The sequence below is a fragment of the Neomonachus schauinslandi genome, chromosome 7 (assembly GCF_002201575.2).
Source record: "Neomonachus schauinslandi chromosome 7, ASM220157v2, whole genome shotgun sequence".
Lineage (NCBI taxonomy): Eukaryota > Metazoa > Chordata > Mammalia > Carnivora > Phocidae > Neomonachus > Neomonachus schauinslandi.
Window position 1 is genome coordinate 92,531,986 of NC_058409.1, and position 14,377 is coordinate 92,546,362.

Here is a 14,377-nt window from a genome sequence, read left to right on the forward strand (position 1 = left end):
TGCTTTCTTAACATCAGTTTGGGTAACCCTCATATGAGGGAGATATAAGAGTCAGCCATTAGGTCTGTGAAGGCCTGATGAAAGCAACTTTAACACATAACCATTTGCTTTGGCAGGAGCTCAGGCCAAGAGCAAAAGTCCTCTTGATGTGTCAAATTATAGATAAACACAAGTTTCAAAAACATTTGTGATATAACTGCAAATAAATGCTGGTAACTGGCAGGGTGCTCCGTTTACAAATAGTTCCTGTCAACCAAACAGTAAGAGGATAAACTTAAACACAACTGACTTCCCAAACATTTGAAAGCACTTTAATAGCAAGGCTCTGAGGCTGCAAGTATAAAACAGAATAATAATTAAGGCTTAAAATGCCATCGAGCCAACAGCAAAGCAGTACAAGACTGTGCCTTGGGTTCTGGGGTTTATCATGATGACTCAATGTCTGATTCCTTGGGCCCCTCCCATTTTTCGAAGACCCTCTGAGATGTCCACGCCCCTGCTTTTGGTTTGAGTTGTCTTGTCTTCTTCATGTCCCCAGTCTGAGAAGCATGACCCTTGGAAACTGGAACAATTGAGACTTAAGAAGAGATGGTGCATTTCTTCCCTAGGTGGGGAGTTTCAGGCCCGGATAAAATAGTTTCATCAGGTAGGTTGTTTCTAATGAGGCAAAGTCAAAAGGGGCATTTGCCATGTCTGTGAAGCTATTTGGTGATAGTGGTAGTGGTAGGAAGAGATATGGGGATGTATTTCCTTCTGCTTATTGGCCACTATGAGCTTTCATCCATCCATGCATCTATCCATGAGTTGAGAAATAGGTATTAAGTTCTTCTGATATGCCAAACACTGTACTAGACACCAGAATGCATTGGCAAGAAAAACATGGGTGCTGGAATCTGATCTCTATGATACAATAAAGCTCTGAAAAGGGTGAAGCCACAAGTGTAGGTTCAGGTCTGCATTAACACTGAATCTGTTGTCTTAGTGCTATATCAGGAGCTTCAAATTCAGTGCTTGATCAGGTAGCAAGTGAATGAAGCAGTCAGGGTGGGGACCATGTCCACTCTGGAAATTTCATGCCCCATGCACAGCAGGTGGTGAGACCTACCTCTGGCTAAGTGTTGTTGTGTTTGAAGATGGCACAGGTTTCCATATTTTCAAGACAAGCAGGAAATCTTGACCTTTAAAATATAAAATGTCCTTATTTTAAATATTCATGATTTAGTTTTTAAAAACACTGGTCAGGACAAAATTAAAATCCAGGGCATAATGTTCTCAGTTTGTTCATCTGTAAGAGAAAAGTCCTATATCTGTGGAGTCTGATGATCCATGTGGTGATAGGCTGCAGTTGGGGCAGCCTGCTCCATGTTTGCTAGTTGTAGGATCTGGTCAAGTTGTTTAGCCTTTCTGTTCCTCAGTGTCATTTTTAAAATGGGAACTACAACAATATCTACTCACAGGATTGGTATGAAGAGGAAATGAGTTAATATAAGTAAAATGATTAGAACAAGGCCAGATATGATGATGATGATGATACATAGATAGATAAATATCTCTATTATATTACATTCTATTTGATTCTATATATAAAATCAGGCCATTATTATTTTAATTTCCAGTTCCTCTCACTCCCTTCTCCATTTTTTTCTCTCCTCACTTACCTCTCTTTTTCCCATTCAGAAACAAAAACAAAAATTTGCCCATCACCCTTCTCTATTTTCACCCAGAATAGTTTTTCTTCTTTCTCCTCTGAGGTCTTAGCTCCTGCTGATGTCATATCCCAAGTATGTTTACCAAGGTGTTTTCCAAACAATGATAGTTTCCTCCCTAAGAAGGATTAAGATGTCAAATGTCAAGATAATATTTTTTCAACTTGTTATATTTGTATATATACACAAAGTGTTCCATATTTTAAAAATAAATATTAAAAACACTGGTTAGGTTTTCAGGGTGTTTTCAGCCTCTAAAATTCTGTGATTCCAGGAAATAAAGTTTCCTGGCAGCCTGAGATGCCTCAGTACATGTCTCCTCATGATGGATCAGGAAAGGCTGGAGCACCCAGCCTGGCTAGGACTCCTCCAGGCACATACCCAGGAGCTCAGATAAAAGGATGGCAGTCCTATTTTTAGGCCGCCAGTTGCTATCCTTGACATTTGTCAGGATGAAAAGTTGAGATGTTCTATTGTAGGTTTGGGAAATAGATATTAGCAAAATTAAAGGAACAGGAAAGGTGTGTTCTGCAATCTGTTTCACACAGGTGTGTCATGGAAAGAGCACAGCAGAGTTGGCATTGAGTTCTAGCTCTGACACTAACTAGCTTTGTGAACTTGGGCAAATAAAATTAATCTGTGTGAGCCTAGATTCTTCACTGGTAAGGTAGGAATGATAATGTCTGCCTCAAGAGGCTATGCAGGTTTGATTACACTTGTAACAGGGGTTGGTCCTCCTTTGTGAAACGTGTTCTTCTCCTGGGGATCTGTAACACCATCCCTTCTTGCATTTTATTACTACCTTTCTGGCTCCTTCTTCTCAGTCTCCTTTTCTTTCCTTTAGGCTAGCTTGAGTTGAACTAAGCTCTTCAACGTTTGGATCTAAAAGCAATTGTCTTCTCCCTTGACACTTTTCTCCTGCTGATTTCACGCATATTATATTTATTTTTATTCCACTAGAAAGGATAAGAAGATGGTTTCCCATTACTTCATGGGACAGAACAAGAGGAAGGGAATATATAGTAATATATTGGCACCCAAGTGGTTTTCAGGTTTGGATTTTTTCCAGAAGACATTGCCCTAAGTAGGTTAGAGCCTGTCAGAGGAGCAGTTGGGGTAGGCTGGAATGGGGGCATGCTCAGTTGTCCAACAATGCTAAAACCCTATATTCATGACAGCAGGATCCTGAGAGCATGGAATGCTCATGAGACACTAGCAGTGAGTCCCAAAAATCATTTGGAGGAACTCTGAAGCCCTGCTGCCATGCAGGGGGTGGTGGGGAGCACTGAGGTGCAAATGTAGCTATACATGGGAACATGGCCACATTTGTGTCCCCAGGCTGGTGAGACCATTTAAAACACCTGCTATAGATGTAGAATGCCTAACCAACCGTGGGTTCCTAGTACATTTTAAATCATCTCTTTCCCATTTATTTGGATGCAAGAGGCCATAGGCCCTCTTAAGAACTAGTCATTTTTGTTCTAATGATTGAATTTTATTAAGGATTTCATGGAATTTTATAGTTCGAAGACACCTTAAAAGGTCAGGTGATCCACTTCTTCCAGTGGGATTAAAGAAGCTTACAGATTCTTTCAGTATAAAATAAACAATTTAAGGGTAAAAGAAAACTAGGAATATCTGAAGGACTCAAAAGGAGTCGATGTCTTGGGCGCCTGGGTGGCTCAGACGGTTAAGCGTCTGCCTTCAGCTCAGGTCATGATCCCAGGGTCCTGGGATCGAGTCCCGCATCAGGCTCCCTGCTCCTTGGGAGCCTGCTTCTCCCTCTGCTTCTCTCTCTCTCTCTGTCTCTCATGAGTAAATAAATAAAATCTTTAAAAAAAAAAAAAAAGGAGTTGATGTCTTAAGACACCTAATTTGGGCAAATTATAAAACTTGGGGTAATACATTTTTGGCATAAGCTTCCTGGCAGTGAAGGCAAAATGGAAACATGTTGGGTTATTTAGTTTTGGTTTTCTGAAGGTGGAAAGCACACACATTTTTCTGTAAAGACAAACTTTTTCCTGGAACCAAACTTAGGCATTTATCACATGAGTCACTGTGGGACAGAATGGACAATATCTCCCTCCATGGCTTCTTATATAATATGCAGTTTATCATCTGGATGTTCTCATCGTGACCATTTATGAAAGTGAAAATTCAAGTAAGTAGGAATCCCCTTTCTGGTGCACTAAGAGAGTCTGAAATAAATCCAAAAATGGAATCACTTATGCTGTTCTCCTCACCACTATGAAGAAAACCTATGGAGAAAAACTTTGGAAGCAGCTCTATTTAGATACAATCTAAAGGCAATCATCATTTACATCATCATTGTAACTACATTTTATCAAGCACAAGTACGTTTTATAAATATAAGCACGTTAACTAAAGCTTGGTAAGATTAAATAACTCTTCTAAGCTCACACAGCTCATCCTGGTTTCTAGCTACATTTGATTGGTGGTGTTTCCTTGAAGCATTGTGTTGAGGAGGATTCTGAGGTCACATTATATAACAATGGGAAAGAGCTCCATGATCAATTCATGATGTTTGCATGTGAGAGGGCAATGAGACTTGCTGGCCATGCATCTGCCATCATCGTGTGATTACATTTTCCTGCTAGCAAAGCAAATTTCGTATGACAGTAATTAGCAGATAAATGTGTTGCCTATAATTCCTCTACATTTGTTGGTGGAAATATCCCAAGATGTATGTTACTTGACTACTTTTTATTACATATCATTTGGAACTTCAGGATGCCCAGAAGCTGATATAAATTCATAAGAACCAAACCAAATGAAAATCCCAACCTCATCACCCCCACACAAAAAAAACACCCAAACCCGCAATGAAAATTAGAATTATTAATATGAATTAAATGTCTACATAATCCAGTTTACAAATTTATTAACTATTTTTTTAATCTTATCCCATAGCTAGTATATAGTATTTACTTATTTAACTAAGTGATAGAATCCATTAAGACTTGCAAATTTTAGACTGTTGAATCTCAGATCTGTACCTATGAAACAAATAATGCAATATATGTTAAGAAAAAAAAAAGAAGAAGAAGATAGCAGGAGGGGAAGAATGAAGGGGGGAAAATCAGAGGGGCAGACAAACCATGAGAGTTGATGGACTCTGAAAAACAAACTGAGGGTTCTAGAGGGGAGGGGGGTGGGAGGATGGGTTAGCCTGGTGATGGGTATTAAAGAGGGCACGTTCTGCATGGAGCACTGGGTGTTATGCACAAACAATGAATCATGGAACACTACATCTAAAACTAATGATGTAATGTATGGGGATTAACATAACAATAAAAAATTTTTTTTTAAATTGTAAATTTTATAGGTTCTCTGTGTGACACTTTGAATGATTTAGCAATTTCAAGCTGTATGCAGGAGTTGAAATGTAGTGAGTCTGTATCCTGAAGAGCTGTGGTTCCTCAAAACAAAACCTTTATTCCAAGGTTGCATGAGGCAACTGATCATCCCAAGTGGGCCACTGCTGCTTTTGCCTACCTAGCCTCTCTGCATCTGGTAACAGGACCATCTCTTCCTCATCCTCAGAGCATGAAGTTCTGGTAGAACTGACTCCACCTCCTGGCCTAGGCATGTACCCACCTTGGCACAATGTTCCCCCGATCAATGAATGATGCAAGGATGTACATGTTACCAAGTCAGACCACTTAAGGCTTCCCTACCACGTTGACTGGAGCTATAAGATAAATGCCCTCACTGTCCTTGGTGTGCTAGGCTGGTAGAATAAACACCCAGTAGCTGCAGGTGGACATAATCCCTGAGATTCATTTTCAGGGATTCAATTTGTTTTTCATGACTTTTTCTGCATTCCTTCTCTATTCTGTAGTTTATTTTGTTCAATGTTTTCAGCAGCTGCTTTGCCAAGCCTCAGTGTAGAAGCCATCTAAGTGGGGAGTATGTTTCCCACTCCACGATCCTCTTGTCTAAGGAACAAAGCAGGCATCTGACTTCTCTCCCATCCCATTCTTTCCCTGTGTGGTTACAGGCACAGGAAGAAAACAACCAGACCTAAATACTCATGGAATAAGGCCTTAAACAGTCAAGGATGCCATGAGCAAATTCTGAGATATAGAATGCCTTCTTTCCTATTACTCAGTGTATCTTACAGAGACTGAGGCCTTTAAGAAAAAGAAGGAACTGCAGTTGTGACCAGTTGGCAGTGGTTCATTCAATCTAGCCCCAAAGAAAGTAACAGTGAGTGGAAAAAGAGGGATTCAAGGCTTTGAGTATATATGCAGAGTTGTGTATCTATAACCACAATCAATTTTAGAACATTTTTATAACCTAGGAAAGAAAGCGCGTTTCTCTTAGCCATCATCCTCAAATGCTCCAAGCACTCCCTCCAGTCTAGGCAACCACTAAGGTACTTTTTCTCTCCAGATTTGCCTATTCTGGACATTGCTTATAAATGGAATAATACAATATGTGGTCCTTATTTCCCTTTTCATTAACTTTCATAGCTCCCTTTACTTCTTCTTCCAGCCCTTATTAAAATTTAAAATTTAAAATATGTGTAACCATTTGTTTAATGTTTGTCTCTTCCATTAGACAATACATTTCCATCAGAGCACAGTCTCCATGTATTTAATTGACTATTGTACTCACAATACCGTGCCTACCCCAATACCTGTAGACCACAGAATAGACACTTAATAATACTTACTCAATGAATAAATGGATGAATGGATAATAAATGGATGGCTAAATGAATAAATTAGATACCCACCCTGCTGTCACCACCAAGACTGATCCAAAAATACCAGTCTACTTAGAACAGTGAAAGAGGCTGATCTGGTTAACTTACTTCAAAACCAGTTCCCCATGTTGGGCAGAAAGAGAAATAAATATTTAACGAGAAAGTGTGGTCACGCATGCAGATGTGTAATATTTGTAAATGAGAAGTGAATTGTTTGTGTATAGGGGTAGAGAAGTGAGAGACTGTAAGATGGAGTTAAGTTAAAGTAAATTATTTATTGCACTAAGCCACAAAGTGGCCACTGCCAACTGGTCACAACTGCAGTTCCTTCTTTTTCTTAAAGGCCTCAGTCTCTGTAAGATACACTGAGTAATAGGAAAGAAGGCATTCTATATCTCAGAATTTGCTCATGGCATCCTTGACTGTTTAAGGCCTTATTCCATGAGTATTTAGGTCTGGTTGTTTTCTTCCTGTGCCTGTAACCACACAGGGAAAGAATGGGATGGGAGAGAAGTCAGATGCCTGCTTTGTTCCTTAGACAAGAGGATCGTGGAGTGGGAAACATACTCCCCACTTAGATGGCTTCTACACTGAGGCTTGGCAAAGCAGCTGCTGAAAACATTGAACAAAATAAACTACAGAATAGAGAAGGAATGCAGAAAAAGTCATGAAAAACAAATTGGTGATTCATAGCGATTGCACTCTAATGGCTACAAGATTTTCCCGGCTTTGATTTGGACTTTTCCAAGAAATCAGTTGCAGTAGAGTCTCCCTTGTTGGTTGGACATGAGAGGGGACTTTCTAGAAATAAGGAGTTTTTGTTTAGGTTATTTATTTTATTTTTAATAAAGCAAATACTGTTTTTATTCCCTTGCTTCTCCACAAGTAAAATCTCTAAGTAATCCCAGCTCCTGTATGCAGGCAACATAAAGAATACACACAAAGAGATCATTTCAGAGATGGGCTCATTTTGTTTTGTTTTTTTTTTTTTTGTAATTCATGAGCACTTCAACGAGTATATAAAGAGTTATAAATGGCAAATGTGGCAGGTGTGTATGTGTGTGTGTATTAGCGTGTATGCACACATGCATGTATTTTGCCCCTTCTCTTGTGCTCAAGCAAGTCCTTGATTAGAAATGTGACATTGATTTCTTAAATAAAGATCTCTATTATGATTATCTACAAGGTCATAATTGATTTTAAAAAAAAGATTCAAGATTCAAATAAAGAAGTGACCAAGATAAATTTGACCAGTGAGGTATTTAATAATATATTTTTTGGAGTGTGTACTCCATAAGTACTGTACAAAAGTAAAATGCCCAGCATCTTTGCCCAGTGAAGGGATATACACATGCCTACCTGGTGTAATAAATAGGAGGAGCCCTAGTGTTTTGCTTCCTTGGCCTTGCCCCCAACCACATATCTCTCACTTGTCTATAGCTCTTGCTATTAAATTCACCATTCATTCCTCAGTTCTTTCAGATAATTCAGAACCTTCTAAATTCTTCTGATGGTAAAAATTACCTGGGATGTTTGTTAAAATCAGATTCTAGATCCCACCCACGGAAACAGATTTTCAGACAAATCTTTCATTTTAATAAATGTCCTAGATGATTCTTATGATCAGAGGAATTTAGAAAAAATGGGGTTAATAGTTTTTCAGTTTCATTTTATGATAACAAAGTGCTTTCATGAAACCCTTTCAGGAGATCATCATCATGAGTCTGTGACAAAAATATTATTCCCATTTTACATAAAAGGTAACTCAGCCTCTAAAAGGTAAAGTACCCTGATTAACGTCATTGGAGCTATATCCTGACTGCAGGCCATGTGGCTTCTAGTCCAGGCCCTCCCCAACAAGCCCCACTGCCTTCCAGGAGCCTATGGTAATGGTGATGACATTGGTATCGAGCAAGTCTTGTTTGAGCAAAGAAAGGAGAGAAGGGAATTTTTGATAGAGGCTCTGAGAGCAACAGGCCTCGAAGAAAGAGAAAACCTTTAATTGTTGAGGATGAGAGAAGAGAGTAGATAAACAGTCATGGAAATGTGAAGTCTATTGTATTGTTGATTAATGAGTAGCTGTTGAAAATAGTGGGAGCCGAAGAGTTTTGTAAAGTCTCCTCTACAGAACACTGGTTCTTTAAGATACTCCATGAAAAGGGGGTTCTTGACTCAAATAAATTTGGAAAACATATTGAACTTTACTCCAGTGAATAGATTCCCAAAGTACATGAGCATATTAAAGACTCTGAGAAGTCCAGCAGAAAAAAAAAAAATTAAAACATTAAACCTGCAATATCACAAACTTATTTAACCCTGGAACTCTTCCCCCATTTTCCCATAAATTATACATAAACATCTGAGTAAGCCCACTATGTGAAATACTGGCCTGGGGCATAAATTTAGAGTTGGGAATATATTGAAGGGGGTAATTGTAGTATTAAATAACCCCAGAGATTGTTTGTTTGTTTTTTCTATTTTGCCTTTGCTCATTCTGGAGAGAAAGACAGACAGACTACCACCCATAAAATAAGCAACAGAGTATTTATTGCTCTGAAGTTTGTTGTTCTCTCTTATTACTAACACAAAGCAAGTGTATGGCAAGAGAACCAAGCAGGAGCTGAGCTAAGCCCTGGGGTGTAAAAATCCGGTCTCTCTGGAGCCCCTGAATCTTTCCAGGCATCTGGATTGGAAGCCCAGTTTGTCTTCCTTTCTGCCCTCGCCAATTTGCCTCTCTGGGAATGAGAGAGTCTAAAGATGTCTCCTCATGGACATGCTTCCTGCTCTTTGTGTTTAACTGTGTTGATTTAGAGGGATTCTGCATTTCAGAGGCCTCTTAGGGCCCCAAGACCGCCCTAAGCAAGATCCGGATGGCCTCTGGTTAGAGAGCATAGCAACAGAAGAATAACTAGGCAGGCTTGCCAACTGCATCAGTCTTCCCAATATGAACATCACTCTGGCAAGAAAGGAAATGCTATGGGCTTGTGGTTATGAGTCCCATATGTCAGAGCCTGATGGCACTGAGAGATGTCTCCTTAGCTTAAGTGGGTAGTCAGGTGAAGATGGGCATGGTGTGCAATAGTTCAGATAATTGGATGGGGCTCACATTAAGGGTGGAGAGTTAGGGAGGAATGATCTTTCTCCATTCTTTTTTTATTTTTTTAAATTTGTTATGTTGTTTTGTTATGTTAATAACATTATGTTATTTATGTTATGTATGTTAATCACCATACGTTACATGATTAGTTTTTGATGTAGTGTTCCATGATTCATTGTTTGGGTATAACACCCAGTGCTCCATTCAGTACGTACTCTCTTTAATACCCATCACCAGGCTAACCCATCCCCCATCCCACTCCCCCCTAGAACCCTCAGTTTGTTTCTCAGAGTCCATAGTCTCTCAGAGTCCATAGTCTCATAGTCCAATCATCTCCCCCTCTGATTTCCCCCCTTCATTTTTCCCTTCCTGCTATCTTCTTTTCTTTTTAACATATAATGTATTATTTGTTTCAGAGGTACAGGTCTGTGATTCAACAGTCTTGCACAATTCACAATGCTCACCATAGCACATACCCTCCCCAATGTCTATCACCCAGCCACCCCATCCCTCCCACCTCCCACCACTCGAGCAACCCTCACTTTGTTTCCTGAGATTAAGAATTCCTCATATCAGTGAGATCATATGATACATGTCTTTCTCTGATTGACTTATTTCGCTCAGCATAACACCCTCCAGTTCCATCCACGTCATTGCAAATGGCAAGATTTCGGGGGATTTTTGGTGGCTGCATAATATTCCATTGTATATATATACCACATCTTCTTTATCCATTCATCTGTCGATGGACATCTTGGCTCTTTCTATAGTTTGGCTATTGTGGACATTGCTGCTATAAACGTCAGGGTGCACATACCCCTTCAGATACCTACATTTGTATCTTTGGGGTAAATACCCAGTAGTGCAATTGCTGGGTCATAGGGTAGCTCTATTTTCAACTTTTTGAGGAACCTCCATACTGTTTTCCAGAGTGGCTGCACCAGCTTGCATTCCCACCAACAGTGTAGGAAGGTTCCCCTTTCTCCGCAGCCTCGCCAACATCTGTCGTTTCCTGACTTGTTAATTTTAGCCATTCTGACTGGTGTGAGGTGATATCTCATTGAGGTTTTGATTTGGATTTCCCTGATGCCAAGCGATATTGAGCACTTTTTCATGTGTCTGTTGGCCATTTGGATGTCTTCTTTGGAAAAATGTCTGTTCATGTCTTCTGCCCATTTCTTGATTGGATCATTTGTTCATTGGGTGTTGAGTTTGATAACTTCTTTATAGATTTTGGATACTAGCCCTTTATCTGATATGTCATTTGCAAATATCTTCTCCCATCCTGTCAGTTCTCTTTTGGTTTTGTTGACTCTTTCTTTTGCTGTGCAAAAGCTTTTGATCTTGATGAAGTCCCAATAGTTCATTTTTGCCCTTGCTTCCCTTGCCTTTGGCGATGTTTCTAGGAAGAAGTTGCTGTGGTTGAGGTCGCAGAGGTTGCTGCCTGTGTTCTCCTTTAGGATTTTGATGGACTGCTGTCTCACATTTAGGTCTTTCAACCATTTGAGTCTATTTTTGTGTGTGGTGTAAGGAAATGGTCCAGTTTCATTCTTCTGCATGTGGCTGTCCAATTTTCCCAACACCATTTGTTGAAGAGACTGTCTTTTTTCCACTGGATATTCTTTCCTGCTTTTTGGAAGATTAGTTGACCATAGAGTTGAGGGTCCATTTCTGGGCTTTTTATTCTGTTCCATTGATCTCTGTGTCTGTTTTTGTGCCAGTACTATACTGTCTTGATGATGACAGCTTTGTAATGTAGCTTGAAGTCCAGAATTGTGATGTCACCAGCTTTGCTTTTCTTTTTCAACTTTCCTCTGGCTATTTGGGGTCTTTTCTGGTTCCAAACAAATTTTAGGATTATTTGTTCCATTTCTTTGAAAAAAGTGGATGGTATTTTGATAGGGATTGCATTAAATGTGTAGATTGCTCTAGGTAGCACTGACATCTTCACAATATTTGTTCTTCCAATCCATGAGCATGGAATGTTTTTCCATTTCTTTGTGTCTTCCTCAATTTCTTTCATGAGTATTTTATAGTTTTCTGAGTACAGATTCTTTGCCTCTTTGGTTAGATTTCTTCCTAGGTATCTTGTGGTTTTGGGTGCAATTGTAAATGGGATCGACTCCTTAATTTCTCTTTCTTCTGTCTTCTTGTTGGTGTATGGGAATGCCACTGATTTCTGTGCATTGATTTTATATCCTGCCACTTTACTGAATTCCTGTATGAGTTCTAGCAGTTTTGCGGTGGAGTCTTTTGGGTTTTCCACATAAAGTATCATATCATCTGCAAAGAGTGAGAGTTTGACTTCTTCTTTGCCGATTTGGATGCCTTTTATTTCTTTTTGTTGTCTGATTGCTGTGGCTAGGACTTCTAATACTATGTTGAATAGCAGTGGTGATAGTGGACATCCCTGCCGTGTTCCTGACCTTAGGGGGAAAGCTCTCAGTTTTTCCCCATTGAGAATGATATTCGCTGTGGGTTTTTCATAGATGGCTTTTAGGATATTGAGGTATGTACCCTCTATCCCTATAGTCTGAAGAGTTTTGATCAAGAAAGGATGCTGTTCTTTGTCAAATGCTTTTTCTGCATCTATTGAGAGGATCATATGGTTCTTGTTCTTTCCTTTATTAATGTCTTGTGTCACGTTGATTGATTTGCAGATGTTGAACCAACCTTGCAGCCCAGGGTTAAATCCCCCTCGGTCGTGGTGAATAATCCTTTTAATGTACTGTTGGATCCTATTGGCTAGTATTTTGGTGAGAATGTTTGCATCCATGTTCATCAAGGATACTGGTTTGTAATTCTCCTTTTTGATGGGGTCTTTGTCTGGTTTTGGGATCAAGTTAATGGTGGCCTAATAAAACGAGTTTGGAAGTTTTCCCTCCATTTCTATTTTTTGGAACAGTTTCAGAAGAATAGGCATTAATTCTTCTTGAAATGTTTGGTAGAATTCCCCTGGGAAGCCATCTGGCCCTGGGCTCTTGTTTCTTGGGAGATTTTTGATGACTGCTTCAATTTCCATAGTGGTTATAGGTCTATTCATGTTTTTTATTTCTTCCTGGTTCCATTTTGGTAGTTGATACATCTCTAGGAATGCATCCATTTCTTCCAGATTATCTAATTTGCTGGCATATAGTTGCTCCTAATATGTTCTTATAATTGTTTGTATTTCTTTGGTGTTGGTTGTGATCTCTCCTCTTTCATTCATGATTTTATTTATTTAGGTCATTTCTCTTTTCTTTTTGATAAATCTGGCCAGGGGTTTATCAATCTTATTAATTCTTTGAAAGAACCAGCTCCTAGTTTTGTTGATCTGTTCTACTGTTTTTTTAGTTTCTGTTTCATTGATTTCTGCTCTGATTTTTATTATTTCTCTTCTCTGCTGGGTTTAGGCTTTATTTGCTGTTCTTTCTCCAGCTCCTTTAGGTGTAGGCTTAGGTTGTGTATTTGAGACCTTTCTTGTTTCTTGAGAAAGGCTTGTATTGCTATATACTTTCCTTTTAGGATCACCTTTGCTGCATCCCAAAGATTTTGAACACTTGTGTTTTCATTTTCATTGGTTTCCATGAATTTTTTTAATTCTTCTTTAATTTCCTGGTTGACCCATTCATTGTTTAGTAGGATGCTCTTTAGCCTCCAGGTATCTGAGTTCTTTCCAACTTTCCTATTGTGATTGAGTTCTAGTTTCAAAGCATGTGGTCTGAAAATATGCAGGGAATGATCCCAATCTTTTGGTACCGGTTGAGACCTGATTTGTGACCTAGGATGTGATCTATTCTGGAGACTGTTTCATGGGCACTAGAGAAGAATGTGTATTCTGTTGCTTGGGGTTGGAATGTTCTGATATATCTGTGAAGTCCATTTGGTCCAGTGTGTCATTTAAAGTCTTTATTTCCTTGTTGATCTTTTGCTTAGCTGATCTGTCCATTTCAGTGAGGAGGGTTTTAAAGTCCCCCACTGTTATTGTATTGTTGTCCACGTGTTTCTTTGCTTTTGTTATTAATTGGCTTATAGAGTTGGCTGCTTCCATGTTAGGGGCATAGAAATTTAGAAGTGTTAGATCTTCTTGTTGGATAGACCCTTTAAGTAGGATATAGTGTCCTTCCTCATCTCTTATTATAGTCTTTGGTTTAAAATCTAATTTGTCTGATATAAGGATTGCCACCCCAGCTTTCTTTTGGTGTCCATTAGCATGGTAAATGGTTTTCCACCCCCTCACTTTCAATCTGGGGGTGTCTTTGGGTCTAAAATGAGTCTCTTACAGGCAGCATATTGATGGGTCTTGTTTTTTTATCCAATCTGATAGCCTGTGTCTTTTGATTGGGGCATTTAGCCCATTTACATTCAGGGTAACTATTGAAAGATAGGAATTTAGTGCCATTGTATTGCCTGTATGGGGACTGTTACTGCATATTGTCTGTGTTCCTTTCTGGCCTATGTTACTTTTAGGCTCTCTCTTTGCTTAGAGGACCCCTTTCAATATTTCTTGTAGTGCTGGTTTCGTGTTTGCAAATTCTTTTAGTTTTTGTTTTTCCTGGAAGTTTCTTATCTCTCCTTCTATTTTCAATGACAGCCTAGCTGGATATAGTATTCTTGGCTGCATGTTTTTCTCATTTAGTGCTCTGAAGATATCATGCCAGTCTTTTCTGACCTGCCATGTCTCTGTGGATAGGTCTGCTGCCAATCTAATGTTTCTACTATTGTAGGTTACAGATCTCTTCTCCTGAGCTGCTTTCAGGATTTTCTTTTTATCTCTGTGACTCGTAAGTTTTACTATTAGATGTTGGGGTGTTGACCTATTTGTATTGATTTTGAGGGGGGCTCTCTGTGCCTCCTGAATTT